The following is a 27,949-nucleotide window of genomic DNA, read 5'->3' on the forward strand; positions in this document are numbered from 1 at the left end:
AGCAAATCTGTACAGGAGTGCCATAAAGCACCCAGATCCTTCCATGATAAGAGCTTGGTCAGAGAACCCTAACCAAGAGATGTGATGGCTGAAAGCAAAGGGCACACAGAACTGTTCATAAAAGAAGGAAATCGTGACCAATTATTGCCTCTAAACCACCTTCAGAGATAAAAACCATGGCTCTTATCCATGCTTCTTTTTTTCTTCTATATTTTATGCAATTAAAAATGTTAACTTATTTTTGTCTTTTTTTAAATCTCCCTTCCCCCACTATCTTGTATAGCTATGGTAGGTGGTGGTGAAACTTCCAATCTAGTCCATACATTACAGCTGCACCTGTGACAGAACTAAAGGAACTTTTGGCAACACCAAAAATTGTGAGTTTTACTCCTCTTGGGAAGGAAGGAAGAGTGCTTGTGGTAGTATAAGAGATTTTTGTATCATGCTAATAAAACACCTTTTTTTTTTTTTAAGTTTAAGTGTTTCTACTATAACTGGTCGACATGTTCCTAGAAACCCCACATCCTGGAAAATCGCTTATAAATGACTATAGAGCTTACCAGAAAAAGTAGATCAAGGCAAACATTTGAGGGTTGAGTTTGCTGATCTATGCAGACACAGGCAAAATATACAAAGAGGAGGCAGAATCACACAGTGAGCCCCTGTTGGGCAGAGCACATGCCCAGAATAAAACAGGAAGGAGAATGTGAATGGGCACCACGTATAATACTGTGCTCCTCCACAGCTTTCTGTGTTCACCTGTGTTCACTAGTTGTTACTTGAGGGCACAAAATATTTGTGTACTGAAAAAAATCATAAATGGACCAACACAACGTCAGTGTTATATTGACATCATTCCCTTGTCAACAAATCTTGTAAGCTCATTTCTTTATAGACACACACATTATCAGAGTAGGCTGTATAAGTAAGGAAAGAAGAGTACACATTCATTTGAGGTAACCAAAAGGAGGGACTATAGTGAACATTTGTCACTGTGGTTGTCCTGTATACCAACGCCATTCTTAAATTTGGGGAATTCCATCATAGAAGCTGAAAATGTCAGAAATTCACTTCCTGGCTTCTCTTTTTCCTCGACTTGGGCACCTAACCGAGGCTCACCAGTTTACAGACCCATAGGAGTTTTTAAACCAAAATGATTGATGCAAAGAAGCAGAGGCCAGGAGAAAGTCTTCCAGGTGATGATGACAGCAATTGCAATAAGATCGGGTCACCTGGAGTGGGCATCAGGGACAGAGGTGAAAGTGGCAGCTTCCAGTGCCTGTTCCCAGATGTGTTTCCAGGGCAAGCTGCAAACAGGGTCCAATGCTTGTGCCTGCAGCATAGACACCTTCACTGCTTCTATTATGGTGTCATTTTGGACCTTGTTTCTGACTGTCTAGACTTAACTCTGATTCTTTTGCTTTCTGGGTGATTTTTTTAGCTACTGCATGTCCTTTAATGAAATTCTTTACCTGCTTAACTCAGAGATCGTAACTTCTGTAGCTTGTAACCAAGAGCCCTGACAGTCACAGTCAACTAGACTGTGAACAACTTAAGAAGAAGGACTCTGCCTCTTATCACAGAATCCAGAATGCATAACCCTGGACCTGGAAGGCAGGAAGTGCTCAATAAATGCTGCTTGTTGTGCGAATAAATGAAGAGATGTGGTTGTGAGAAATATATTTGCCTGAAAAATGAGATCCAAGTAATTAAAATAATAACAAATATATTAAAACTAGAACAGCATTAAGATGCTAATATGATCTTAATAGTAAATATTATAATTATTACAATGTAAAAATTATAAATGGGAGCAATAAATATTATAAATGGGACCACTGCCATTTTATTTTAGATAATCATTTCATGTTAGACTTGTATTAAGAAAAGAACACTTGATATCTATTCAGTTGTGTTTTTTTCCCCTTAGCCTGGTGCTAAGATAGTTGCCCTCATTATGCTCTCAGCTGCCTACTGTTTCCTGCTGCCAACATTGGAAATTTTTACTAATTATTCAGCCTATAACCTCCATCAACTGAAGAACAGTGACTCACTCCAAATTGTATAGCAGTTAGTGCAAAATATGGCTGGCATCGAAAGCCGTTAGTACTTCAACTCTGCCTCTGAGATTTCCAGAAAAGTAAAACAACTTTAAAAAAAAATACAGGAATTCATGATAGTAACAGAACGAAAAGAAAGTAAAGATATTATGTATAAATTATTGAGAGTTGATATTTACATGCAGGATATCCTTGTCTTTTAAGTGTAATGATTGATAATCAAGCAAATTTCATCCAATATATCTAATGGCTCCAGCAGCCCTTCTCAGTATTCCAATCAGTAAAACTTGGATGCACGTTAAGAGGCCAGCTTCTCAGATATGTAGCCCAGAAGAGATCAAGGTAAAAAGACAAGGTTAATAGGGAATGTGAATGGAGTTGGGCTACAGGATATATGCTGACCTGCTCTTTTGCTCTGCAGTCAACAGCAGATGCCTAGATAGCCATTGATTAGCTTTTTGTTTCACAAAAAGGAAGTTGTTATTATTGTTCCTGCTTTAATCTTGACAGCAGACAAATGGGAAATTATACATATTAGCAACACACTTTTCTCTAAACCTATTTCTTTCCTTTCAAAAAAAAGGGGGTAAAAGTGATGTAAAGGAGGAAATACATATATAAATACAATATTCATTTTAGGTCTGGATTCAAAATTTGAGCATCATTTTGTTCCCACCAGCCTAGGCTGAAAGGTGCTTTCGTTAAGCAATTTCCCAGGCCTCGTTCCACATGTAAATGTCTTAGATTGCTATCTATCTATGAAAAATAAAGAAACAAATGCAGGAAAAGGCCTACTGTCTCTGCAAATGGCTGACGATTCTCTACTACTCTTTTCCTTTTAAAATGTTCTCATAGAGCCAATTTCCATGCATTAACCTGGGAGAGCTATTACATTTGAACAGGTTCCATGCTGGCAAACTGCATTTTGGAATCACCAAGGGTCTCCTGATGCTTTATTATCAGCTGACTAAATTAGTCTCCTTGCCTATGGTTTTACACTTGGATGGGTAGATGCATTACCTCACACTCTTGAACTCTAGGAGTGTAATAGCCTCTGAGGAATAGCCCAGGGCTCCTACTAGCAGTGAAATAGGCCTCAGGGTCCACTTACGCAGATTCTTGTACTGTGAGGATCTTCCCTGGATTTTGCTTGGTTCTTCAGATATGAAGGAATCTCAAGGAGGTGAATTAGTTTGAAATTCTTACTAGAAACCCAAGATCCCAACTCTAGCCTCTCTGTGCTTTCCTTCTAATGGTTACCACCTGCAATTGTCTTCGGAGGAACAGCTTTGGGCTACTAGAGCAGATTTGCCTGCAGGTAGAGAATCAGAAGTCCCCAGTACTTTGTATGGCCAACACCTCCCTTCTAGAAGAAGCCAACAACCAATTATTGACTTATGTGAGAGTATGAAAGTCTAGCCTCCTGGAGACAGAACAAACCTGAGGTATAATTTGTACTTCAGAGCTCCCCATAGGATTGAACCGAGGCTTGAACCCTTATTTGGCTTTTTCCTCTTCCTTGTCCTGCTTCCCCTACTCTCTACATTCTTTTCTAAGAACGCTTTTTAATACTTGTTCAGGAATCCTTGTCACAGGGCTTGCTTGTGAGGAATCTGACCCAATACACCGTATTGAGAAGTCAATACTTGCTTCTGCCTGAAGGAGAGATAGTATTGGATTTGGAAGTGAAGAGGGAGAAGTAATTCCATGTCAAGAGGGACTTGTTCTGTATCGGAATGAACAACATGAGGAAAGGACCAGGCTGGAGTCAGGGACTGGCATGATGATGTGTTGGAGTACAATGAAGGAGAATGTTATGGCTGGATTAAAATACTGTATAAGGAAAGGGAGGAGGCGTCCCTTCACTTCATCTTTACGCTCCCTGTAAGAGCGAGCTTCTTAAAAACAAAATTCCCCTACCCGGAAGTCATGATTTAATTTGTTTATTTTCCTCCCAGAAAACCTGAGAGATAAAATCATAAGTATGCATGTCAAGTTTAAAGATGTGCAGAATAAATCATTTTAGGAGATAGAGAGGAGAAAATTTCTTTCTGGCCCTTAATGCAATGTGGATTGCTCTCTACAGATGCACAGAGTGGACGGGTAAAAGGAATTCTAAAGGATCTGGGTGGAGTAAAGACTGGCTCTGGTACAGTAAGACATTCCTTCCCTGCTCCAGCCAGACCAGTTTGTTCTCTAAGATTCTTTGAGAGTTACTTTTTCTGCCTCTGAGACAGTGAATCTGTGCTTCTTTCTTTTGGATGTTCCTTGGTGCCTAGACTACTACTTTGCACATAGAATGAAAACATTTTTTCCCAAATGCTGTTGGACTTGGGCAAATTAAAACTCTTTATATTTTCATCGTGTACATACCTGAGAGTGAATGGTTAAGAAAAAAAGTGAATAAAATAACAAATAAACACAGTTATTGTTTAATCCTTAGCACGACATGCAAAGACCTTCATAATAGGCCCCAAGCTGCATTTCAAGCCTTCTGCTATTCTCCTCCACATACATAATTGGTTAATCCTTTTGTTGCTGTCTTTGCCACATTTCCAACACACTATACTATTTCACACTCTCATGCTTTGTTCTGCTGCTCCTTGAAATGCCCTTGTACTTTTTCTCTGCTCGATAAACTTTGCTTATATTTCAACACCTAACTCAAATTTCACATTCTTTATGAACTTATCCTACATTTTCAGGAAGTTTATCATTTTTGCCTCTGTTTTGATCATATTTGGAATATACCTTTAATATAGTGTTTAGACTGTTACCTTTAAATGCAAACAACAAGACCATGGGATTGTGGAGAGATGTGTTTTTCATCTTTGTTTCTTCTCCCCACTGTAGTGCTTGGCATACTCCTAGCTCTCCATAAATAATCTATGGATTTTGAAATGAATTGAATAAATTTGGATTAATAAGGAAAAACCAAATTCCAAAAACTCTTGGATGATAAACCGACTTGAATTGTAGCTTAAATATAGGGTGGAACATTTTGAATTATTTGAGTAAGGGAATGAAAAACTGTTAAATGTCTGGTGAGATAATAAAACCATCACTATTTATTTGCTCTTGCCTCCAGCCTCTCCTAACACCCAACCAGACTGTGCATTGGTTTCCAGTAGCATGAGCCAAGTGAGAGAATGCACATACTGGTCACTATAATTGCGATTAGTTTAAACATTTCTTATTTTATATATTCACCAACATATTTGAGAAGAGAAGTGGTTTCCAAAGAGCCTAATAGTCAAGAACAAGGAACTTAAAACGGAGATATTTAGATTAAAATACTGACATTACCAATTACAGCCATATAACTTTGGCAAGTTATTTTTCATTAGTGAAATAACGCACTGTTTCATAAGCTGTTGTAAAGAATAGTGTTCCGACTCAAAAATTGGGTATTATAAATAGTAATATTATTGAGATTTTCTCTGACTCCCTTTCATTATGGAGTTTCTGCCAGGATGCCCCATTCAAAATGTGCCAGCATTAAGTTTTTCCATAGGTGGTTAAGAGGAGAATGGAAATTCCAGATTGAGGGACCCACCATGTGGAGGCATAAGAGCATGTGACATGTTTAGGCAATGAGTATCATGGCTTCTCTCTGATCCCGTCCTCACCCATCTTCTCGCAGACTGAAGCACTGGCTAACCTAGGTTAGTACTCCTCAATCTCAATGTCTCTTTCAGATATTATGGGCTTCCTGGGCCTTGTTTAGCTATAAGGACAGTCTCAAGACACTGATTAGTTTTCAACTCCCCTTCTACTTTCTGCTGCATAGACCTGGCCATAGGTCCTCAGGCTCCCTGAGGCAGCAACATCCCTGCTGAATCTCTTTGTGACTTAGGTAATATCCAGGCACTTGTGACCACCATGGGATCATATGTATTTCTTTTAAAGACTATACTCTCAGTACAGAGTCTCATCTCTTCTATTTTGAATGTTGAGTATCTACAGAAATACTGCAATACATAGAATACTACAAAACATAGAATACATAATAGTACAAAACATAGCCAGGAATTTTCAAATGTGAGAGAATCTCTTGATTCAAACCACACTCTGGTAAAGTGAGTGATAGGGGCCCCAGATTTTCCCTGGAGGTTTATCTCTTTCTCAGACTCTTTTGCATTAGGAAAGAAGGTTTAGCATTTCTTAAACTTTTACGTTCCTCTCTCCTTTTCATATATTTTCCATTAATATAAGGCTAAAGCTCTTGGTTGATGAGAAAACAGTCTTTCTCTCATTCCCGAGGCTCTCCTTTGTTTTATGCAAAATTTGTTTTATAAAAGCACAGCAACATGGTAGGGTGGTTTCACCTACTTCTGATCATAGAATTTACTTGTGATCATGGAGGTCCATGTCATTAATTGTTTCAACTCTTCTTCAGCATGACCATCCTACACCACAGGGCTCGCACTTATCATTCCTAAAGAGGCCAACTTTACCTCCTACACTCCCCATCTTGGATCTCCAACTTCTCCTTGAGCAACATTGACAGTAACCCATCCTCCTCAGTTAATCACCCCTCTGGACACTCATTTCCTAATTTATCCTCCCTCTCTCTCTCTCTCTCTCTCTCTCACACACACACACACACACACACACACACACCTGCACCTTCATACAAACACAAATATCAACCACAAGGACTGACCCCCTGTATAGAATATGTTTCCCATTCTATCATAAGCATAGAGCAAGACTCACAATACTTTTTTATACATACAAAAAAATCTCTATACCGCTTGAAGTAATAATAAATGCATATTCAAGATCCATAGGGGTTATGGGGGTACATATGGAATAGTTGTATTATAACACATATGCAGCATTTCACTAAAAATTTAATCATTAGATATTTCTTTTTTGTTTGTTTATTTTTGAGAGAGAAAGAGAGCATGAGTGGGGGAGGGGCAGAGAGACAGAGGGAGACACAGAATCCAAAGCAGGCTCCAGGCTCTGACCTGTCAGTGCAGAGCCCAATGTGGGGCTTGAACTCATGAACTGTGAGATTCAGGGAGTAACAAGAGATTCAGGGAGTTTATGTCAACAAATCCCTGAGGTGACTTTTTTGTTGTTGTTTTTGTTTTTGTTTTTTTCCTTTCCTCTCAAATTCTTCAACTTCCTCCAAATTTCCCCAATTGATTTGGTTGTTTCCACCTAGAAGTACTTCATAACATTCAATGGAAATATTCCTAAAACTGAATTTACCTTCTTCACTCAGTCAGATCTATTTATAACACTTCCATTTTCCTCAGTCATTCAGGCTTGAAAGCTGACAATAATCTTTGGCTCACATCTATTCTTGATCATATCTGATCTATCACTGGTTAGTTATTCTTCCTAAATTTCTTTCAATATGAAATCCTTTCCATATTCCCAGTTCTGGGCTGTTCAAAATCCTCAACACCTTCTGCCTGAGAATTATAAACTCTATTAATGAGCCTACCATCCTCCATTGCTAATTCTTGCTACCCATCATTGACAAATAAAGCTTCCTGAAAGATCAGTTTCTTGGATGCCATTTCTCTGTTCAAAAATCTCCAGTGGTTCCCCAGTGCCTACTTGTTGAACAAGTAAGAATAACTAGTATCATTAAATTATTCTCCTATGACTCTGATTCAAACAAGCAAGAAATGGGAGTGCACATAGTTTGGGTTTATCACAGGCACCTTGAGGTATCGATATGTTGCTAACATATTTAACTGTCTTCTAGAAGTAATTGGCCAAACAAGAAGAAAAATAAAAAAGAGTATGGGAGGGAGAGGAAAAGGCAGAGAAAATAGAAGAAAAGAAAGAGAAAGAAGGAAGGTGGAAGAAGAAAGAAGGGATAGAAACAGAATAGATGAAAAGAAACTCACCTAAGAATAATACATAATTGCTTCTTTCCAGATTGCTTCTTCCTTTCAACATCTGGATTTCTCTTTTCATGTAAGGCTATTTTCTAATTTAAAAAAAAAAAAGTTTGTTCTAAGTCCAGAAAAAAAGTAAAACTCATGAAACTAAAAAAAAAAAAAAAAAAAACAAAAAACAAACACATGATTTGCTTTGATTTTTATGCTTTCTTAGAAGATATTAAACCAAGATAGCTCTCTCTTCCACTTTTCCAATTTAGAAAAGGGAAACAGGAAAATATCTTTGTGACTTTCTCTCATAAAAGTCAGAACATCCTGTATATTTGAACCTTACATTGCTCAGATGTGGTACTTAAAATTTTTCTTCTTTTAAGATTTTTTTTCTGCCACCTTTGCTTATGTGTTGATCAGTATGCCAAAGAGAATATTGAGACTGAGAAACAGTAGTCTATGTTTAAGGTGCTTTACTGGCACAAGATATAGAAAATAAACATCTTTAAAACTGTCAAGCAAGTTTCTCAATTAATGTATGCTTTTAAGAGTGAATACTGAGACCAAACTGAGAAAATGAAATTAAGGATCAAAGTATCCTTCATCCAAAAATAATTCTGTTTTAAAGAGGAAGAAATAACAAGTAATAGCTGCTTCTAATTTTAATATTGAGCTTGGTTCTTTAAGTCACCCTGTAGAAAATCCATTGGGAAGTAGACCCTAATGTGAAGGAGTTGAGTTAAGGTCTTTTAATTAAATTTAAAGATTTTTCTACCCATGGGAAAGGGCATAATTAGCTGTTTTCTAATGCATTTGACCTGAAGATGCTTGAATCAGCAGATAATTGAATGTATTAAAAGAAGTCGCAAATTCTAATTATGAGACTTAGTTGTTGAAGTAGGAGGGAAAAAAAAGTGATTCATTATTTATTCAAGAGAGTTTATACAAATGTAGAAGGGGTAGAGAAACAGGCAATTACTAACTGTCTCAGGCCGAAGACTGTGTATCTTCACAGGGTGACTCTTAGGAGGAGAACTGAGAATCAGGCAGTTCAGGACTTGAGTCTATTTTGTTATTTCCACACAAGATCTCAATCTGAATGCCAAATAAATCACCACTTATAGAGTGAAGTGCTCACAGTAGTAGAATGTACCAGCTGGACTGATGCCTGCATCACAGATTAACTCTGATATATTGGGCTTTGGTATGTTGCTGTGATGTTTCTGAGGGCACATGCATCCAAATCTATAGGCTAACAAGCTGTGCTCAGATGGAGTCCTACTGAATAAGTACTTGGGTCGTATGGTGCTTACAAAATTCGAGTAAGGCATGGTCTCCTTTTAAAGGAAAACAAGTTTTATAAACTCCAAGTGGGAAATTATTTAATTATTATATTACCTAAGTATTGATTCATGTTACAGCTATGAATTTAAATATATATTTTTACACTTACTAATTTGGGTACAATTTAAACAACAGTCTATAAAATAAATACAAGCAATGAACCAATAACAGTCAAATTAACAGAAATTAATGTGATGGATAATACTGTTTTGCTAAAAATGAATCTCCGCTCAAGACACAGGTATGGCATTGACTGCAAGGACACAGATCCTATTGAGTTTGTTATGCCTAAACTGTTGTGTGTCTTGTGGTGATTCAATTCTCCATCACTCTTCTTTATTTGAACTAATGCGAAACTGATCTTCTTCTTTCATGCCATGAAGGTATTTGGTTTTCATTGGCATCAATAAATCATTTAAGTCAACCATTTATCTCTCTTATTAGGTCATGTATAAATACTGGAGTAATACCAATCTGAATAAAACTAAAACAAACATAAATTCAGATGCTAAATATCCTGTGTAGTATGTTGCATTATTTTACTCTCTTAGCAGATCGAGAAAGTATCATTTCATTCCTCATGCATTCATGCGTTCATTTATTCAACAAATAGTGCTTGCTATGTATTAGCTACTACAAATGGTGATGAGTCTGCTGCTGACAAGGATGGCAATGGTGATGATGTTGATTGGTATTGCACAATCCTTGATCAAAAAAATAAAAAACCTTAAAATTAGATGTTCAGCGATAAACCATGTATTCAAAGCCCTATAATTTCAGGCTAGGTTAAAGTCATTAGAGAAGTGCATGAATATGGTTAAGAAGTTTGAAAATAGCAAAACACATCTCACTAGAATGAGAAATATGGCTCAAAATTAAAAATAATTATAACAGCAATAACATTGATGATGATGATGCTTTACACATGCTATTGTCTATCAGGTGCCAGTTACTGGTTCGTCTTTACCTTATTTAATCTTCACAGCAACCTAATGAGATAGTTATTATTTTCATCATTTTATAGATAGGGTAATTGACACCCAAAAGCACACAGTGAATAGTGATAAAAGTAGGATTTTAACACAGGCAAAATAATTCTAAAATGTGTTTATATTTCTGCATAAAACTGTATATGAATTGGACATTTTCCATTATTAACAAATATGAATTAAGCACATACAATATATTGGATAGCCTGGGATGCCAAGTTAAGTAGTTCACACAATAATGGTGTTTAATAAATTACACACACACACACACACACACACACACACACACATCATAATAGTATGATGGTTAATTATATGTGTCACATTGACTAGGTCGCGGGGTGCCCGGATATTTGGTCAAACTATATTCTGAATGTTTCTGTGAGTTGAAGAACAGACTAAAAACTTGAAAGGCTTCCAGTTTACCCATAAGAATATTTGCTGAGTTCGACTGCTGAGGGGGAGTCTGGTTAGCTGTGCCAAGTTTTCTAGAGGAGTGAGTGAAATATTCTGCTATTGCATGGTGTTTGGCTTTCTTGAGAAATCCCACCGGTCCATCCCTAAAGACTTTCACCGTAGGCTCATTATGCACAAAGCCAAAGAACTTGGATGAGAATCTCTGAAAGGCAGACCTACATTCCTGAAAGTCTTCAGGACTGACGGACATACTGGAAAGACTCCTAATACATATCCCATGAGGCACATGCCTAAAGAAGAAGATGAACAAGAATTAGACTGAGTCTTTCTAACCCTGCATCCAAGTTTTGACCCAGCTCAATTTCTTGTTGAGTTGAGATGATCTACCCTCATCCTACCTGTGGAAAACAGGAAGGGAGAAACTATCACTGGTGCAATATTACATCCCCAGCTTCTCTAGGCTCTTTATAGTACATAATGTCCAGCACATAATTTTTTTAAATTACAAATGAGAAGACACTAGGAGATATCATAGAAACAGAAGAGAAATAACATCAAAACCATCATAAATAGACCCACATATGCTCTAGATATTGCAATTAACACAAAACAACTTGAAAATAGCTATGATTCATATGTTCAAAAAAATAGGACAAAGTGCACCTAATAAATGAAAGGGTCAAGAGTCTCAACAAAAATTGGCACCCATAAAACTAATTGAGAGGATATAATGGAACTTAAAAATTTTTAAATACATATACCTGAATATAACTATATTAGAGGAGTTTAACAGCAGATAGCAGCCAGCAGGATTAGTAAAATGGAAAACATTGGGCAAATAAAATAGACACATGGGAACATGGCAAAGGCACTTAAAGTTGGAATCCCAGAAGGAAAAAAAAAAAAGTGAAAGAATGAGGCAGAAACAATATTTGAAGAGACAGTCAGTGGCTATTTTCTAAACCTGATAAAAGGCATCAACCCAAGGAATTCCGGTGAGGAAAGACACAATTCAAAGGAGGAAAAACACAAAGGAAATCTCATCGAGGCATATCATAGTAACAATGCAGAATATCAAGGACGAAAAGGAAGTCCTAAGAAGTGACAGGAATTAAAACAAAAATTACTTTAAAAGTAGTAACTATAAAAATGGCAACTAAATTCTCAACAGCACTGACGCACACCAGAAACAATAGAATAACATTTCTAAGTGCTAAAAAAAAAAAATAGCTGCCAACTTAAAATTCTATATGCAATAAAAATTTGTTTCAAAAAATAAAGGTAAAAGAAAGCCATTTTCAGATGAAAATCCAAGATATATATATATATATATAGAGAGAGAGAGAGAGAGAGAGAGATATTTTTTTTTTTTTTTGCTAGAAGAAAGAAAAAAGAAACTAAAAGAAAATCTAAAGAGAGTTCTTCAAATAGAAAATCATCCCAGTTAAAATCTTGACAAGGTAAAAGACAAAGAAAAATATTATCAGGTCATTCTAAAGGAATGTTAACTATATAAAATTACAATGTCTTTTTCAGTTAAAACACAGGTAAAACTAAAATGCTAAATAAAAATTACTTAAAAGGCAAGAGGGAATAAATTGAGCTTAAAGGTCTTAAGGTTCAAGCAGTATCAGGATTGGGATAAAAGTAATAATTTGTTTTAGACTTTAATAAATCAAGAATGAATTATTATGTCTTGAATATGTACCAATATGATATAAAACTAGTTTGTGAATAGCAGTTAAAATGCTGATACCAACTATTTCATAATTTTAATATGACTGACAAAATATGAATGGTGATAGGTATAACAGGGCCCAGTCAGATGTCTGTTGGGCCTTAGATTATCAATTATATATTCAATTGTAGCTGAAAAGAATAAAATTTAAAGAGTTAAGGAAATTGCAATATATATCATTGGAAATTATCTCTAAACCATAAGTTGTAATGAGATATTATGATGTTTTTAGCAATCTGGGAACAAAAGCACATCTCCTTTCAACATAAAGTCAACTTTCAATACTCAACTTGCATATGCACATTGAAGGACTCATAAAGAAAGCAGAGTACTTCTGGTAGCCAGGATCCCAAATACATAATGAAAATAATAAATATAAAATTTCATGAAAGGCAGTATGCCATGATACATTTATCAGGGAAATCTGCAAGAAACAGGTGGAATCTAAAGTAGGCCCTCGAATATGAAAAATACATTTCATTTCTTGACAAACATGTGCTATGGAGAAGAGAACAAATGCATCTCCTAAATCTTTGGCTAGAAATGGAAAATGACATCTAATACTAATAATAAAGATCTAAATTTGAATATTTAACTACCTTGCTCACAGCAATATTAGTTTTTGAGAATGGAGAACTGGAAAGGATGAATGACGTGACTGAAGCTAATCTTGTTTGAAAAAGACACCTTCGTAAAGTTTCCTCTCACTTTATATTTTGCCACAAGCAAGGGATACAAGTTGGGCAATCTACATGGATCCTTTCTCCTGAGAAGCAAGAACATGAGAGAGAACTGAATACCAATTTGCCCAGTTAAATGATTAAAAGAGTGAAAAAAGAAACCATGGAGAAGTCCTCAGGTATCAGAGCTGTCTTCATAAAATGGCTTTTTATTCTAATAAAATTTTGAGGGTTAATTATTGTACCTGACCTCCAAGATAAAACTAGAATTATTTTAAACAGTGATTATTAATGTTGATGATGAGTAAGAAGGCATACAATTGTACTTAGGTGTCTTTATTTCATCTAGTCTTGTCCTTAAAGCACCATCGCTATTCATTATAGATTGGTTCATGGTTCTAATATGTTGCTTTAACATGCAATTTTTTGTTGTGCAGTATAACCTTGGATTGCGAGTAACTTGTTCTGCAAGTGTTCCACAAGGCGAACAAACATTTCTAATAAATTTTAACTTGATAAATGAGCAATGTCTTGCAATACAAGTAGTACATGACACTGAATGTCACATGATCACAACTGAGCCAATGGTTCTTGAAATTTGCTTTGGTATACAAGTGTTTTGGATTACAAGCATGTTTCCATAAGGAATTAGGCTCACAAACCATGGTTTTTACTGTATTTATAAAAATGGTAAATTAGAGGAAGCACGTGTTCTTACACCAGTCTCAGTTAACCATGGCTGTAACCATAGTCATTCATTTGAACCATGAATTTATTGTAGAAGTATCACTGTGCAATTGTTGACGATTTATCTAGATTGCATAAATAGTTTGTGGAGAGAAAAATGATTATATCTGTTTGCTGGAAAACCCCAAACTATGAGGAAATATCCATTGTCCTTAATAATACAATGCCAATGCTATGGCTGGATGTACAGCATGATAATATAAGTAATAGGTGACTATCCAAGGCTGCCGTGCCTTATAGGACCGGGGAAATAAATCTAGAGGTAAGACGTATGTTGCTCAGTCATATCCTCTAGGGAACATATAACAACTCCAGCATAATTATGCAGCGAGACTTGGAGTGGCAGCTATGGAATAACTAGCACTTCCATTTTCAACATTTGGCTATCTTTAAACTCAACTTTCTCTTGCACCAAATGTCTGAGAGTCTCTACAAAAAATGTTTAGCATATTTTCAACACAGTAACTTTACAAATACTTGATAATTTTAACTAAATTATAAACTTCAGATATACTTTGTAATTCCATGAAAACAGTGTTGCTCCTGAAACAAATCCTCCGTGGCTCTGAATCCCTAATTATATCTGGTTTTGTTTTAGATCTCAACTACATTTTTAAAAAACACTTTCATCATGTTTGAAGTGAAATAATTAATGAAATTTACACAAACAGTATTCTCTGAGGCATTGGTAACCAATCACCAAGGACAGCATACGAAATGTTTCTTAGAAGTGGCATGACAGCACATCATTCTAAATTTGGTTACTCCCAGAGAGTCTAAAGGAACATTATCAAAAGATATGGCTCAATGATTATGTAGCCTCAAGTAACTGAATAATTAAGTTATGATTTAACCCAATAATATAATTGTCCTAATTTGCTATATATTGTGCAACTTTCCTTCCTCCATGGAAGATATAAGGTGCATGAAACAAATCTGAAACAGTCTTCTCTAGAGCATACCATCCCAGACCACACACCCGGAAGTCCAATTCCACCCAAATTCAGTACTTATTCTAATAAGGTGAATCCTATATGCTGACATCCCTCATTAAAAATAGTCCTATAACTAAAGATCAATAAGCACATATGACAAATTACAAGATAGCCATATAGTAATGCAGAGGTCAAATTATTAGAGTAAGTTATGGATATTTTAATATCAATACTCTTAGTTTTTTTGCTAGCCCTTGCACATTATTAAATGATCATTTTATGGCCACCATGCTAACCCTAAATGTCCTGAAAATTCTTTAAGAATTGGCCCTTAGAACTCAATCAGTGCTACCTGGAGTATCAGACAAACATAATGTTACCAGAGAAACGGGGTTCAAATATCAGGGGAAGCAACAGCAAAACTAAGTTATATTGAACCAATGGGCAGCTTTAATAGGGCTTAGATGTTGCTCCTACCCAAGCCCAAGATTGTCCCTAAAGTCTACCTGGGAGAGAGTTAAGGAGTACCCATTGCCAAAGCTACAGAAATGCACCCGAGAAGAGTTAGGCAGTTGCAAGAACCAAGTCAGTCAATTCTTCCCACTTCCAACTGATCCTATCCTCACCCCTTAGCCAGATGCCCTTCATAGTGCTCAATCTTTAGGTGAGGGTAGCAAGAAGTTATAACTGAAAGACAGAAATAAAATTATTAATTATGAATTAAAATTCGCAGCCTCACCTTCCTTCTTTCCTCCAATTAGGAAAAATCCTGGCATTGCCTATTTGGCATCTCCTTCTTCTCTGATTTTAATCACAGAGGTGAAGAAATATATTAAGAAGAATGTTAAGAATGTGAGTAATGGAGGGGAGTCTGGGTGGCTCACTCAGTTAAGCACCTAACTTCAGCTCAGGTCATGATCTCACAGTTTGTGGGTTCGAGGCCCACACTGGGCTCTGTGCTGACACCTCATAGCCTAGAGCCTGCTTCAGATTCTGTGTCTCCCTCTCTCTCTGTCCCTCCCCCATTCACAGTCTAACTCTTTCTTTCTCAAAAATAAATAAACATTAAAAAAAATTTTTTTAAGAATATAAGTAATGGAAAAAGAGGTTTTGGAGAGGTTGGGCATGTTTGAGAGGTAGAGAAGAAAATAAGGAATAGAGTATGGAAACAAGCAGCACTAGGGGTAAAGGATTGGATGTTCTTTCAAGTTCTGCAAGAAAGGAAGCAAGAAGTGACCACTGGAACTGTATGAAATTACTTTTGGTCACTTGACTGTGCTTTCTTGATTGTGACACCTCACCAGGACTGGAATTTTCAGGCATAGCCCAAAGCATTAGTGAAACAATGGGTGAGAAAGATAGGAGCAGGGCCTGAATATACCCCTGATCAACAATCACAGGATTGGGTGGAGCCTATGAGAACTACTGAGGAGGAATAGATTAGCTGGGGAATAGAACAAATATAATCAAAGACAAATCCAAGATTATGACCAGTATTCAGAAATTGTTCAGTTTTACCTTTGGAGTGGGACAATAATTATACAAAAGTTTTCTACATTGTCCCCTTTTATACATCACTGAGATCATGGTATACCTTAAAATGAATACATAGCTTAATGTAGCTTTTTGTTTGTAAAGCTATTATTGAGCCAATGTTGAATCATAATCTACTGTCAGCTCCATGAATATAAGAGAACTATTTTTATCATTATCATTATATTATTATTAGCTATCCAGCACAAACTATTCTACACTATTGTGTACAAAGCTGTAACATAATAAGTGCTCAATAAGTATTTATTGACTAATCAGTACTGTCTCAGAGTTGGAGAAAAAGATCAAATGGAAAAAACACAGCTTATTTTTCTCCTAGAAATTTTTACTTTTAATGTGTGCCACATGGGGTAAATCTGTTATAAAGGTTACTGCATTTAATTGTGCATTATAGATATTATTATGTTAATTTCACAGGTAAGGAGACTGAGTCTCAGAGAGGTTAAAAAATTTAGTGAAAGTTCCAAATTAGGAAAGAGATGGAGCTGCTTTCGAACCCAGGTCTAAGGACTCAAGAGCACAAAGTCTTAGCATTATACTATTTTGTTTCAAAACAAGAATTCAGTAGACCAAATTGAATGAAAATTTGAAGGAGGAAAGAAACAGAAGCAGAATCCAAGAACAGGGTCTGAGTGGAAGGGTTATAGATGGAATCCTAGAGCAATGAGTAAACATGAGATCATATCAGGGGCTGTCCCTGCCCTGAGTTAAAGACCAAATGAAATGGGCCTGTGACTACTAAGAAAATCTGCATTGTCATCACCATTCTTTTATCCATGTAATACTCGATTCTAGATTCCTCACGAACAATGCACAATACCCCTGCCCCAAGTTTCATATCTGTGTAACCCAGCAACTTGATCATACCACATAGTATAATTTAAGGCATTAATTTTCCAAATAGTGCTTTATTGATTCAATGACCAAAATAAGTTTCCAAAAGTGCTTAACACACTCCATGGGAATAATTTGTTATACTGGAATAAAGTAGACCTTTCTAAATCAGCGTGACTTACAGACATACATACTTTGCATTTTTATTACATGAGCCAAAAATGTCACATTACAGTTCACAGATGCTATTTACATAAACAAAGGGAATTGATGTCAATCAACTCCTGCTAATGTACAATAAGCACAGAATAGCAAGAGGACAATGGCCTATATTCAGTAGCCCCCAAGCCAGTTGTAAAGAGGCACCAACTAAAGTGATAGGAAGTGATATCACTTCCTGTCTGCACACTGTTCTGTTGTGCAGTTTCATCCATTTCCTGGGACCTCTCCTTGTAAGCTATGAGCCTTCTTTCTCCCGGCTACAATGCATCCTACACTTGATAACAAATTGCAGCTGTCCACTAGTTTATTACATCTTCTCAAAGACCAAAGCAAATCCATACTTGTGTAAATGTGCCTTTTTCTTGGTAGAAGTTGAAATTGGTTACACATAGTTAATCATAACATAGTGTCACCTCTACAGTCAGAAACTGTCATTAAGTATCTCCTTAGTCTGCTCCAAACTCAATAATCCCAATGAGTTCAGTGTTTCTCATTCAACCATCTAATCATTTTCATTTTTATCCTCATTTCCTCTGGACCCTATCCAAATTCTCTGTATCTCAAATAAATAATAGGAGTGAAATTAATCTCACCACAATAGCAGTTAAGACTAAAACCACATGAACTATATTGGGAGAACCACTTCATATTTTCAATGCTTGCTTTTTAGAGCTTGATTTGAAATAGTGAGCACATGTTATTAACTTCGTCACCTCATAATCTAAGGCCTTATCAAACTATGTTTATAGAATCTGACTTAATAACACCAGCTCATATTCAAGTTCTACTAACTGCCCCAAAACAGTGTTCCGGATTTTTTTTCCTGAGTGAATTATACTGAACATTATCAATTAAAATATTAGGCTTAATAATCTATCCAATTGCTAATGAAATTTTAATTTTAATTACTATCTATAGGATCCTAGTCTAAGTTGTACTGTCCACATTGAAGTATGTGTGTGTGTATAAGAAAAAATTTCTAAGACTAGCTAATCATAGAGTCATGAAATCTTAGAGGCAGAAGAACATTATGTTAGATTCTGTTCCTCCAGAGGCACCAGACTAGTTAAACCTTGATTTCCAGAAAAGGACAAGTAGATTCTGTGGTCTTATAGTATACATTCCATCTCATCTTCAAGAATGTGCATTCTAATGAGCTTGACATCGATACTATAATAAGGAAATAATAAAAAATACAGTCAAAGATTATTCCAAAGATGCATCAAAGATATTCATCATGGAATTGAAGACAGAGGAAATAATTATGAATTATAAATTATAATTATGTAATTATAAATTATAAATTCCCTAAATAAAATTGCCAAAACTAAGTGTATGATTAAATGCTTCTACTGGAGTCAGCCATTTTTAACTTAATTAACAAAAGGAAATAAATCCTCCATATATAATTTTAGTGTATTTTTTTCTGCCATGAGTTTGCTGCTAGAACACAGGTGCCATGAAAACTACTGCTAAATCTAAGCCAAATAGGGAAAGAAAAAACTCATATTAACATCAGCATCATTAGACATGTGATCCAGGCAAGTCCATGACTACTGGCCATCTGATCTACAAATGTGGGGAGACTGACAAAAAGAACATTGAAGAATTTGAGAAGGAGGCTGCTGACATGGGAGAGGGCTCCTTCAAGCATGCCTGGGTCTTGGATAAACTGAAAGCTGAATGTGAGCAAGGGATCACCATTGATATCTCCATGTGGAAATTTGAGACAGTATTATGTTTCTATCATTGATGCCTCAGGATATAGGGACTTTATCAAAAACATGATTAGAGGCACATCTCAGGCTGTGCCTAAAATTTTCAGGCTCGATTGCTGCGGCTGGTATTGGTGAACTTGAAGCAAGTATATCCAAAAATGGGCAGGCCCGTAAGCATGCCCTTCTGGCTTACACACTAGCTATGAAACAACTAATTGTTGGTGTTAACAAAATGGATTCCACTGAACCACCCTTCAGCCAGAGAGGTATGGAGGAAATCATTAAGGAAGTCAGTATGTACATTAAGAAAGCTGGTTGCAACCCGGACCCGGCAGTATTTGTGTCAATTTCTGGTTGGTATGGTGACAACATGCTGAAACCAAGTACAAACATGCCTTGGTTCAAGGGATGAAAAGTCATCAGTAAGATGGCATTGCCTGTGGGACAATAGTGCTTGAAGCTCTGGATTGCATTCTGTCACCAAGTCATCCAGCTGACAAGCCTTGGGTTTGTTCTAGGATGTCCACCAAATTGGTGGTGTTGATACTATCCCTGTGAGACTGTGTTTTCAAACATGGCATTGAGGTCATTTTTGTTACCATCAGTGTTACAACTGAAGAAAAGTCCGTTGAAATGTTCCATGAAGGTGGAGTGAAGCTCTTCTTCAGGACGGTGTGGACTTCGATGTCAAGAATGTGTCTGTCAAAGATGCTCATCATTGCAATTTGGATGGTGATAGCAAAAATGACCCACCAATGAACTAGCCGGTTTCACTGCTCAGGTGATTACCTTGAACCACCCACACCAAATCAGTGCTAGCAATGAACCTGTGCTGGAGTGTTGGTCACGCACCTCACATTGCTTGCAAAGTTTACTGAGCTGAAGAAGATTGATCACCATTCTGGTAAGAAGCTGGAAGATGGCCTCAGATTTTTGAAATCTGGTGATGCTGTCATGATTGATACACTTCTTAGAAAGCTTGTATGTTGAGAGCTTCTCTATCTCCTCTGGGTCATTTGGCTGATTTTTTTAAGTGTTTATGTAATTTTGAGAGACAGAGAGAGACAGAGCACAAGCCAGGGAGGGGGAGAGAGAGAGAAGGATATGTAGAATCCAAAGCAGGCTCCGAGCTGTCAGCACAGAGCCTGACACGGGGCTCAAACCCATGAACCACGAGATCATAACCCAAGCCGAAGTCAGACACTTGACCAACTGAGCTACCCAGGTGCTCCTAGCTAATTGTTATTTCCAACAGACCGTTGCTGTGGGTGTGTCATCAAATCAGTGGGCAAGAAGGTTGTTGGGACAGGTAAGATACCCAAGTCTTCTGATAAAAAACTCAGTAGGCTAAATGAATATTATCCCCAATACTTGCCACCCAGTCTTAATCAGTGGTGGAAGGTCTAGAACTGCTTATCTCCATTGGCCAATTAAGTTTAACGGTAAAGTCTGGTTAATGATAATAATGCAATGTAAAACTTTCAGGGAGAAAAGAGGATGTTTTGTGGATCATTTGTTGTTGTTGTTGTTTTCCTGTGGCAAATTTACATTACTAGTTTTTAAAATCAGCACTTTTTTTTTAACCTTTTTTTTAATTTTTTTTTTTTATTTTTGAGACAGAGAGAGACAGAGCATGAACGGGGGAGGGTCAGAGAGAGGGAGACACAGAATCTGAAACAGGCTCCAGGCTCTGAGCTGCCAGCACAGAGCCCGACGCGGGGCTCGAACTCATGGACCGCGAGATCATGACCTGAGCCGAAGTCGGCCGCCTAACCGACTGAGCCACCCAGGCGCCCCTAAAATCAGTACTTTTTAATGGAAACAATTTGACCAAAAAATCTGTCACAGAATTTTAAGACCTATTAAAATAAAGCTGAATGAGAAAAAATTCTGGGTAAAAAGTAAAATACAAACTATAGATATAAGATCAGTCCCCCAAATCAAAAGAAAATGAAGATAAGTAGATACTGTATAAATATATACACATATAGAAATGTAGAAAAATGATTGAAGGTAATTGATAGCAGTAATTATCTCTTGATAGTTAAAGATGATTTTTGTTTCTTCTTTTTCCTAAATTTCCCTGTTTTCATGTGTGTGTGTGTGTGTGTGTGTGTGTGTGTGGTCTTTTTACTTTTTATTTTATTTGTTTGTTTTTTAATTTATTTTTTATTTGAGTATAGTTGACACACAGTGTTACATAAATTTCAGGTGTATAATTTAGTGATTTGACAAGTTTATGTATTATGCTATGTTCAGCACAAGTGTGGCTACTGGCTGTCCTGTTACATCACTATTACAAAATTACTGACTTTATTGTTTATGCTGTGCCTTTTATTCCCATGACATTCATTCCATAACTGGAAGCCTGTATCTTCCATGCCCCTTCACCCGTTCGGCCCAACCCTAACCCTTTCCCTTCTGGCAATCATCGGTTTGTTCTCTGTGTTTATAGGTCTGATTCTGCTTTTTGTTTGTTTATTCATTTGTTGTTGTTTTTTAAATTCCACTGCCTCTGAATTACTTCTCTAATTTGAAATTAAACTACTTTTATTCTAAAATTTTGTAAATACACAAAATTAATCATTAGTCTTCTTTTTGCATTCCTTAGCCTGATTGCTCAAAAACCAAGGCATTTAATTTCATAGCTAATCTGAATCACTAAAAAAACATAAACAAAAGCACCCTCCACTCCCACAATTGTTATTTCTCCATGGATGACATCAAGCTAATATCTGAACCACAAAAAGATCTATAGAAATCTTGGAAATATGAGGAAGGTGAGTTGGTTCAGGGATGGAAGAGTCTAGACCTAAGACAGAAAGTCCAAGGAAACTTCTGCACAATTCTAATTTGGTTAAAATAAAGGGTACATAAAAATCACAGGGATTACAGTGGAGAAACCTTAAAAACACTATCCAAGCCAGTTGATAAAGATTAACATAATAGTAATAAGTCATGTTGAGGGGTGCCTGGGTGGCTCAGTCAGTTAAGCATCTGGACTCTTAGTTTCAGCTCAGGTCACGATCTCATGGTTCGTGAGTTCGAGCCCCACATCAGACTCTGCTGACAGCACGGAGTCTGCTTGGGATTCTCTCTCTTTTTTTCTGCCCCTTCCCCACTCACTCTCAATCTCTCTCAAAATAAATAAATAAATAACTTTTTAAAATAGTAATAAGTGATGTTGATAGAACATAATCTTGATATAATGTGATGAAAGTGGTACCATATGTCTTGGTCTTCTTCCCCCAAACCCATAACCTCAGTCTAATTATGAGGAAAACATACAAATCCCAGCTGAGGGACATTCTTCAAAATACCTGACTAGTACTCCTCAAAACCTTCAAACCCATCAAAAACAAGACAAGGCAACATGATAGCTAAATGTAATGTTGTATTCTGTATGGGATCCTAGAACACTAAAAAAGGATAGTAAGTAAGTAAATAAGTAAATAAAAATAAATGAATAAGAAATTTGAATATACATGGAATTTAGTCAATAATGTATCGATGTTGGTTCATTAGCTATTTCATAGGTACCATAATGTAAGATGTTTATAGTAGAGAAAACTGGGAGTGGGATATATCTGAAATCTCTATACTATATTTATGACTTTTATGTAAATCTAAATCTATTCTAAAATGGGAAGTTGATTTAAAAACTATACACACACACAAAGGAACCTTGTATGCACGATGTATCCCCACAGTGCCGACACCACTGACACCCTTTCCCAAATACGAGCTCTTGAAACAAGGATATTGATTACAACTACTTAAACCATGTTTTTTATCCAATGTCCATGAAATTGAAAGAGAAGGAGACCCAAGGTGTGGGGCCCAGCTGACTGAACAGTAAGAAAACAAAAGTTTATGTTAAGATGCCCTTTCCCACTCCCAGCAATCATTGAAGAATTTAATCTTATTTTGAGAGAAAGACTCATGGTAGTGGGATGAAACTGAAAAAGAGAAAGAAAAATGAACACAGGATAGCAGCCAAAGCACTAATGACAGCATACAGAAATCTCATAGAACCTATAGGCATATTCAATTACGAAATTACCTAAAAACATCTTTGCTTGAAGCTTGAAAGTCAAAACTGGGAGGACTTATCAAAGAAGATGATACAGAAGACCGATATTTTGAAGGTTGTTCCGAGAATTAGATGAGAAAAATACATGTGAACACCCTTTGAAAATCACCACACAAATAGCAGTTCTTAAATTTCCTCAGGTGTGGAGCACCTGAAAGTCATAGTGCTCCTTGGAGACCACGATGAATACTAATGTGTTGAATTGCATTAAAGGAACCATTTTAATGGCATAAACTATAACAATGTAATGCAGAATGAGGTCACAGCTATAAGTACATGCAACACACGCAAACACACACACACACAAACTGTTAGACTCAGCTTCATTGTTGCTTAACGATTTCTTGCACTAATATTCATTTGGTATGTTGTTCTTTCTTTTTCCTCCATCTACCGGTTAATTGTATGTCTTCCATACTGAACTATAAGCCAGCACATATGTCTTGTGAATTATTATATATCATAGAGTTTGGCACATAATAGACACTCATTTATTCAAATATTTCTGGAGCACTTGCTAGAAGTTGTGAAATACAGTTAAAGACCAAGATTGCTGTTCTTGTGGTACTGACATGCTAATGCTAACAGGTTAAATGCTAGGAGGTGAGAAATGTGATGGGGAAAAGTAGAGCAGGGCAAGAGGGGATGGGAGTTGGAAAGGGAAACAGCAGTATTAAGCAGGTTGGTTGCACTGAGAAGATGAGCTGTGAGCAAAAACTTGAATGAAGTAATGGTTGCAGCCAAGCAGATAGTTGGTGGCAAAGCATCCAAGGCAGAAAAACGGGCATGGCTTCCAGGCCCCTCTACCTGGCATATTCAAAAAGCAGCCAGAAGCCCAGAGGACGTGGGGCAGCGTGAATTAGAGGAAGAGGGGTAGGCAAAGTCAGGAGGGGCCCAGCCACGTGAGGCCTCACAGGACATTATAGAGACTTGGGCTTTACCCTGCAGTGAAATGCGGAACCACTGCGAGTTTTTAACAAGAGCCACATCATCTGACCTACATTTTCAAAGGCTCACTCTGGCTGCTGTGTGGTGAATAGACTACATAGCAGCAAAGACAGAAGCAAACAGACCTATTAGGAGGTGATTACCATGATCTTTGGTGGCTCAGACCACAGTAGTAGGTGTGGCCATGAGGAAAATCAGTTGAATGCTGGATATATCAAAGTAGAATCAGTAGGATTTCATAATGGAGTCAACAAATAATTTAAATAGAAAAATACTGCCCGATATTCATTAAGGCAAATATCATCAAGTGCCAAAGTCTTAATGAACATTTATGGACAAAAAAGCTTAAAATAAAATAAAACCATATCTGCTATATTAACGTTATGAGCATTACATTTCTATTATTTTGACAATGACTAATTATTATAAGTCTTTAGCCTTAGAATATTAGCACCCAGCTTGCAGACTCCAAGAGCTTTTTAGGCACAGAGTTAGAGAGCCACTAAGCTGCACACAAGTGAGGACTAGTGATGTTGATAGTGAACTTCCTTTTCCCGGGTGCCCTGAGAGGTATCTGATCTGTTAAAAAGAATGTCGTCATCTGATTTCAACCTGATGTTGGGGAGTCCATCTGGAGCCAGGCAGGTGGAAAGGCTCAGTGCTGAATCCTGGATCTGGCTCTCCTTACCAATCGATACCACTTTCTGGTGCTCATTATTTTCATAAAGATATTAGCAAAGCAACAGTAAAAATTAAAGTGCTCCATAATCCTCAGCACCCACCATTAATTTCTGAAATATTATCGCACGTTAGCTTTTACTGTTACTTTACAAAAGCACTTACTGAAAGGCAGGGGAAGCCAAAAAAAAAAAAAATCTGCTGCTGGTAGTAAAGGGGCAGGTGATTGCCTCTTTGCAGATTGTGGCAATCCCTTTCCCAAAGCAATAGGGGGCACAGAGATCTTTCGTGTCTCCCTTTTTCTGAACGTGGCAAAAAAACTGGTAGATATCTTCTAGAGTATGCGAGGGACAGAAGGACAGAACATGTCCCTCCAAGATCAAGAAATGGGTAAGATGTGCCTCTTGTGATGTCTTTCTTCTCTCTGCTTTCACTGGCCTCCCAGGGATCCAAGCCTACCCGCAGAAAATTAACTGAGATTCGCTGTACACATTTCTTGTGCCCTCTGTTGAGGGAGTGCCCATTATAGGCTTCTGTTGTAGAATGGTACTTTGCCCACCTCTCAGCTATCAGGTGGGGGGCATTATTTTACTTATTATTCAGGAGATATAGGAAGATACAGGAGATACAGGAAGCGTACTTCCTCAGGAGAGAGGGGGAGCCTTTTGGCATCTGGGGGTCTGTCCGTTTTCCCCCCAAGTCACCTACCTAATGGCAGCAGCCGCCTCCTCTAATTCCGTGCCTGATTCCAGGTCATGCTGAGAACGTAAGGCCCCGATTTTTCTCTTCACAAAATTGTATCGCTCTATGTAAACTCTTCCTCACAGCGCCTTTCTGGAGACAAACGAAATAATGTCATCTGTTCAATACAAGCCTGTCCCCCCCCCCACAACTCAATGAAAGATGCTGTGTGTTATGGACCAAGCCTTCTCTTCAGCTGAATTCGGAAACCGCAGCTCACAGCGCTTCCTATGTTTATTCACGGTGCTATCACATGGGAAAGTAGAGGCCTGGGCATTTGCATTTCTCCTGTGGCTCTCCTCTCCTGGCCAAGAAATGCATGAAGAAGGGTCTTCACTGGCCCAGAGCCCCTGATAGGATTCCATTCATGCCCACCCCTCACTGACAGAGAAAGCCCCGCGCAAGAAGGCTCGGCTCTCATAAAGAGTTCTGCCAGATTCAGGAAGACGCGGCTTTTTGTTCGGCACCATAGGACCCTGTGTGACACTCCACGGCCTGGGCTAGGGACTGTCACAGCAGCCTTTCACAATTCAAAGAGGAAAGGAAAATAGCCTGCCTTTGAGCGTCAGAGATGTGGGAGAGGCAGGAATCAAATCATGAATAAATAAATAAAAACACCAACAGCTGTGATATTTAAAACAGACAATCACTGTAACAGCAAATGACAGCCCTGCAGCCTGCAGAATCTGCTAATAAACTGTCTGCTGCGACTGTTATTAAAGATAAACTTATGAGCCATGATTATTCAACCATTAAACCTAAGTGGAAATCAAAGAAAGAACTGTGTCAGATGATATATTTGGTGCTGCGTGGCCCAGGAAAATTACTCATCAAATTTGAAGCCTGACGTCTCTGTCCTCTAAGGATTGGTCCCTTGAAATTTTGGCATGATTTATGCAGAAGCTTTCCCCCCCCCTTTTTCCTTTAATTATAATTTTAGCTTGCTAATGTGTGACTTTTTTGTTTTCAATAAATTGCTGTGATAAACACATCTCATCTCATTATCCGTAAAATAATGGGAATGCCGTTCGATTCAGCAGGGGCACAGCTACTAGAAGGCAAGAATAGAAGACCTTCCTCAGAGCCACCTGCCGACCTGAGCACCTTCAGTGCTCGCCGAGATGTTGAAAAAGCTACCAAGAAGTCTGGATGGTGGGTAGCTTTGTCGATGTATTAGCTAATTTAACCTAACAAGAATCCAGCAGAAGTCAGCCAATTCCCATTTCATTTGGATCTCAATCACTGCTGGGGCTATTACAGTCCATGACACGGTTAATAGGAAGAGTGGCTTATTATGGCAGAAACAACATTACAGAATAAGATTATTATATGAGTGTGCCATTTTGAAGACATAAAAGGATGGCCCAGATTGAAAATAATCTTCGGTTAATGTCCTATATTGTTATTATATACAGGATGCAGCAGAGCATAACAGTAGAATCAGAGCTATTCAATCTGGTAGGATTTTCAAGGGTTGCCTTTCAAATCTCTGTTTGATATTAATATTTCCAAAGAGCTTTGAAGGAGGAATTTGAAATAATCTTCAATAATCAGAGTAATAGTAATTTTTCTTTTTAAATGAGAAACACAACACTAGCTGCTAAATTTGTACAACCTAGAGAGGAACAAAATTTTGTGACGGGTTAAGGGGATAAAAAGACAAAAAAAGTTTCACCTTTTTTATATCCTGCAGTTTTTGTTTTGTTCTGCTTTTGACCTTTCCACCTCAACCACCTGAGTGTCTCCATTTGATGCCCCCCTTCCTCAGAGAGACTTGCTGTGCCTGGGGGTCCCCCTCCTTTGTGCTCTTACATCTGAAATAAATGTGTCTGCTGGGCACATATTACATACCCAACAGATGTTGAAAAATAAATGAATAAATGCCCTAACCACTTAGATACAGGCCTTATTCTCAAACTATTGCAGATTAAGGCATCAACTGGGAAAATAAATAAACATGGTGTTTAGAGCACAAGTGAAATAGAAGTCAGGGGCCAAATACCAGCTGCCTCCAAGGACCATGAGGATGAAACAAGCCCACATAAAGCATGGACTGGGGATTCAACATGGTGGTGATGGAACTACAGGGTGACAATCACATGAGTGACATTTACCCTGAATTCCCAGACGCCTTCAGGAAACTGTAAGACAGTGATTCTCATACATGGCTGGACTTTAGAATCACCTGGAAGGTTTTTTTTTTTCTCCCTTTCAATTCATATTCCCAGATCATCTCCCCAACCAGATCAATAAAAATATCCAAGAGATGGCACCCATGAATCTTTTTTTGATAATGACCAAACAGGCGACTGAACCTCCACCTGAACTTCACCTACTCTGTGAGCCACCTCGTGATAGCAGTGAGGTCCCTTGAAGTAACTTTGCCGGCATGA

At 37.5% G+C, this 27,949-nt stretch overlaps 1 pseudogene; it reads left to right on the plus strand.

Moving 5' to 3' along the window:
* Positions 1 to 1,153: 1,153 nt before the first annotated feature.
* On the plus strand, positions 1,154 to 27,949 carry LOC102951495 (annotated as a pseudogene).

This window comes from Panthera tigris, chromosome B3 (assembly GCF_018350195.1).
Source record: "Panthera tigris isolate Pti1 chromosome B3, P.tigris_Pti1_mat1.1, whole genome shotgun sequence".
In the NCBI taxonomy this organism is placed as follows: Eukaryota; Metazoa; Chordata; class Mammalia; order Carnivora; family Felidae; genus Panthera; species Panthera tigris.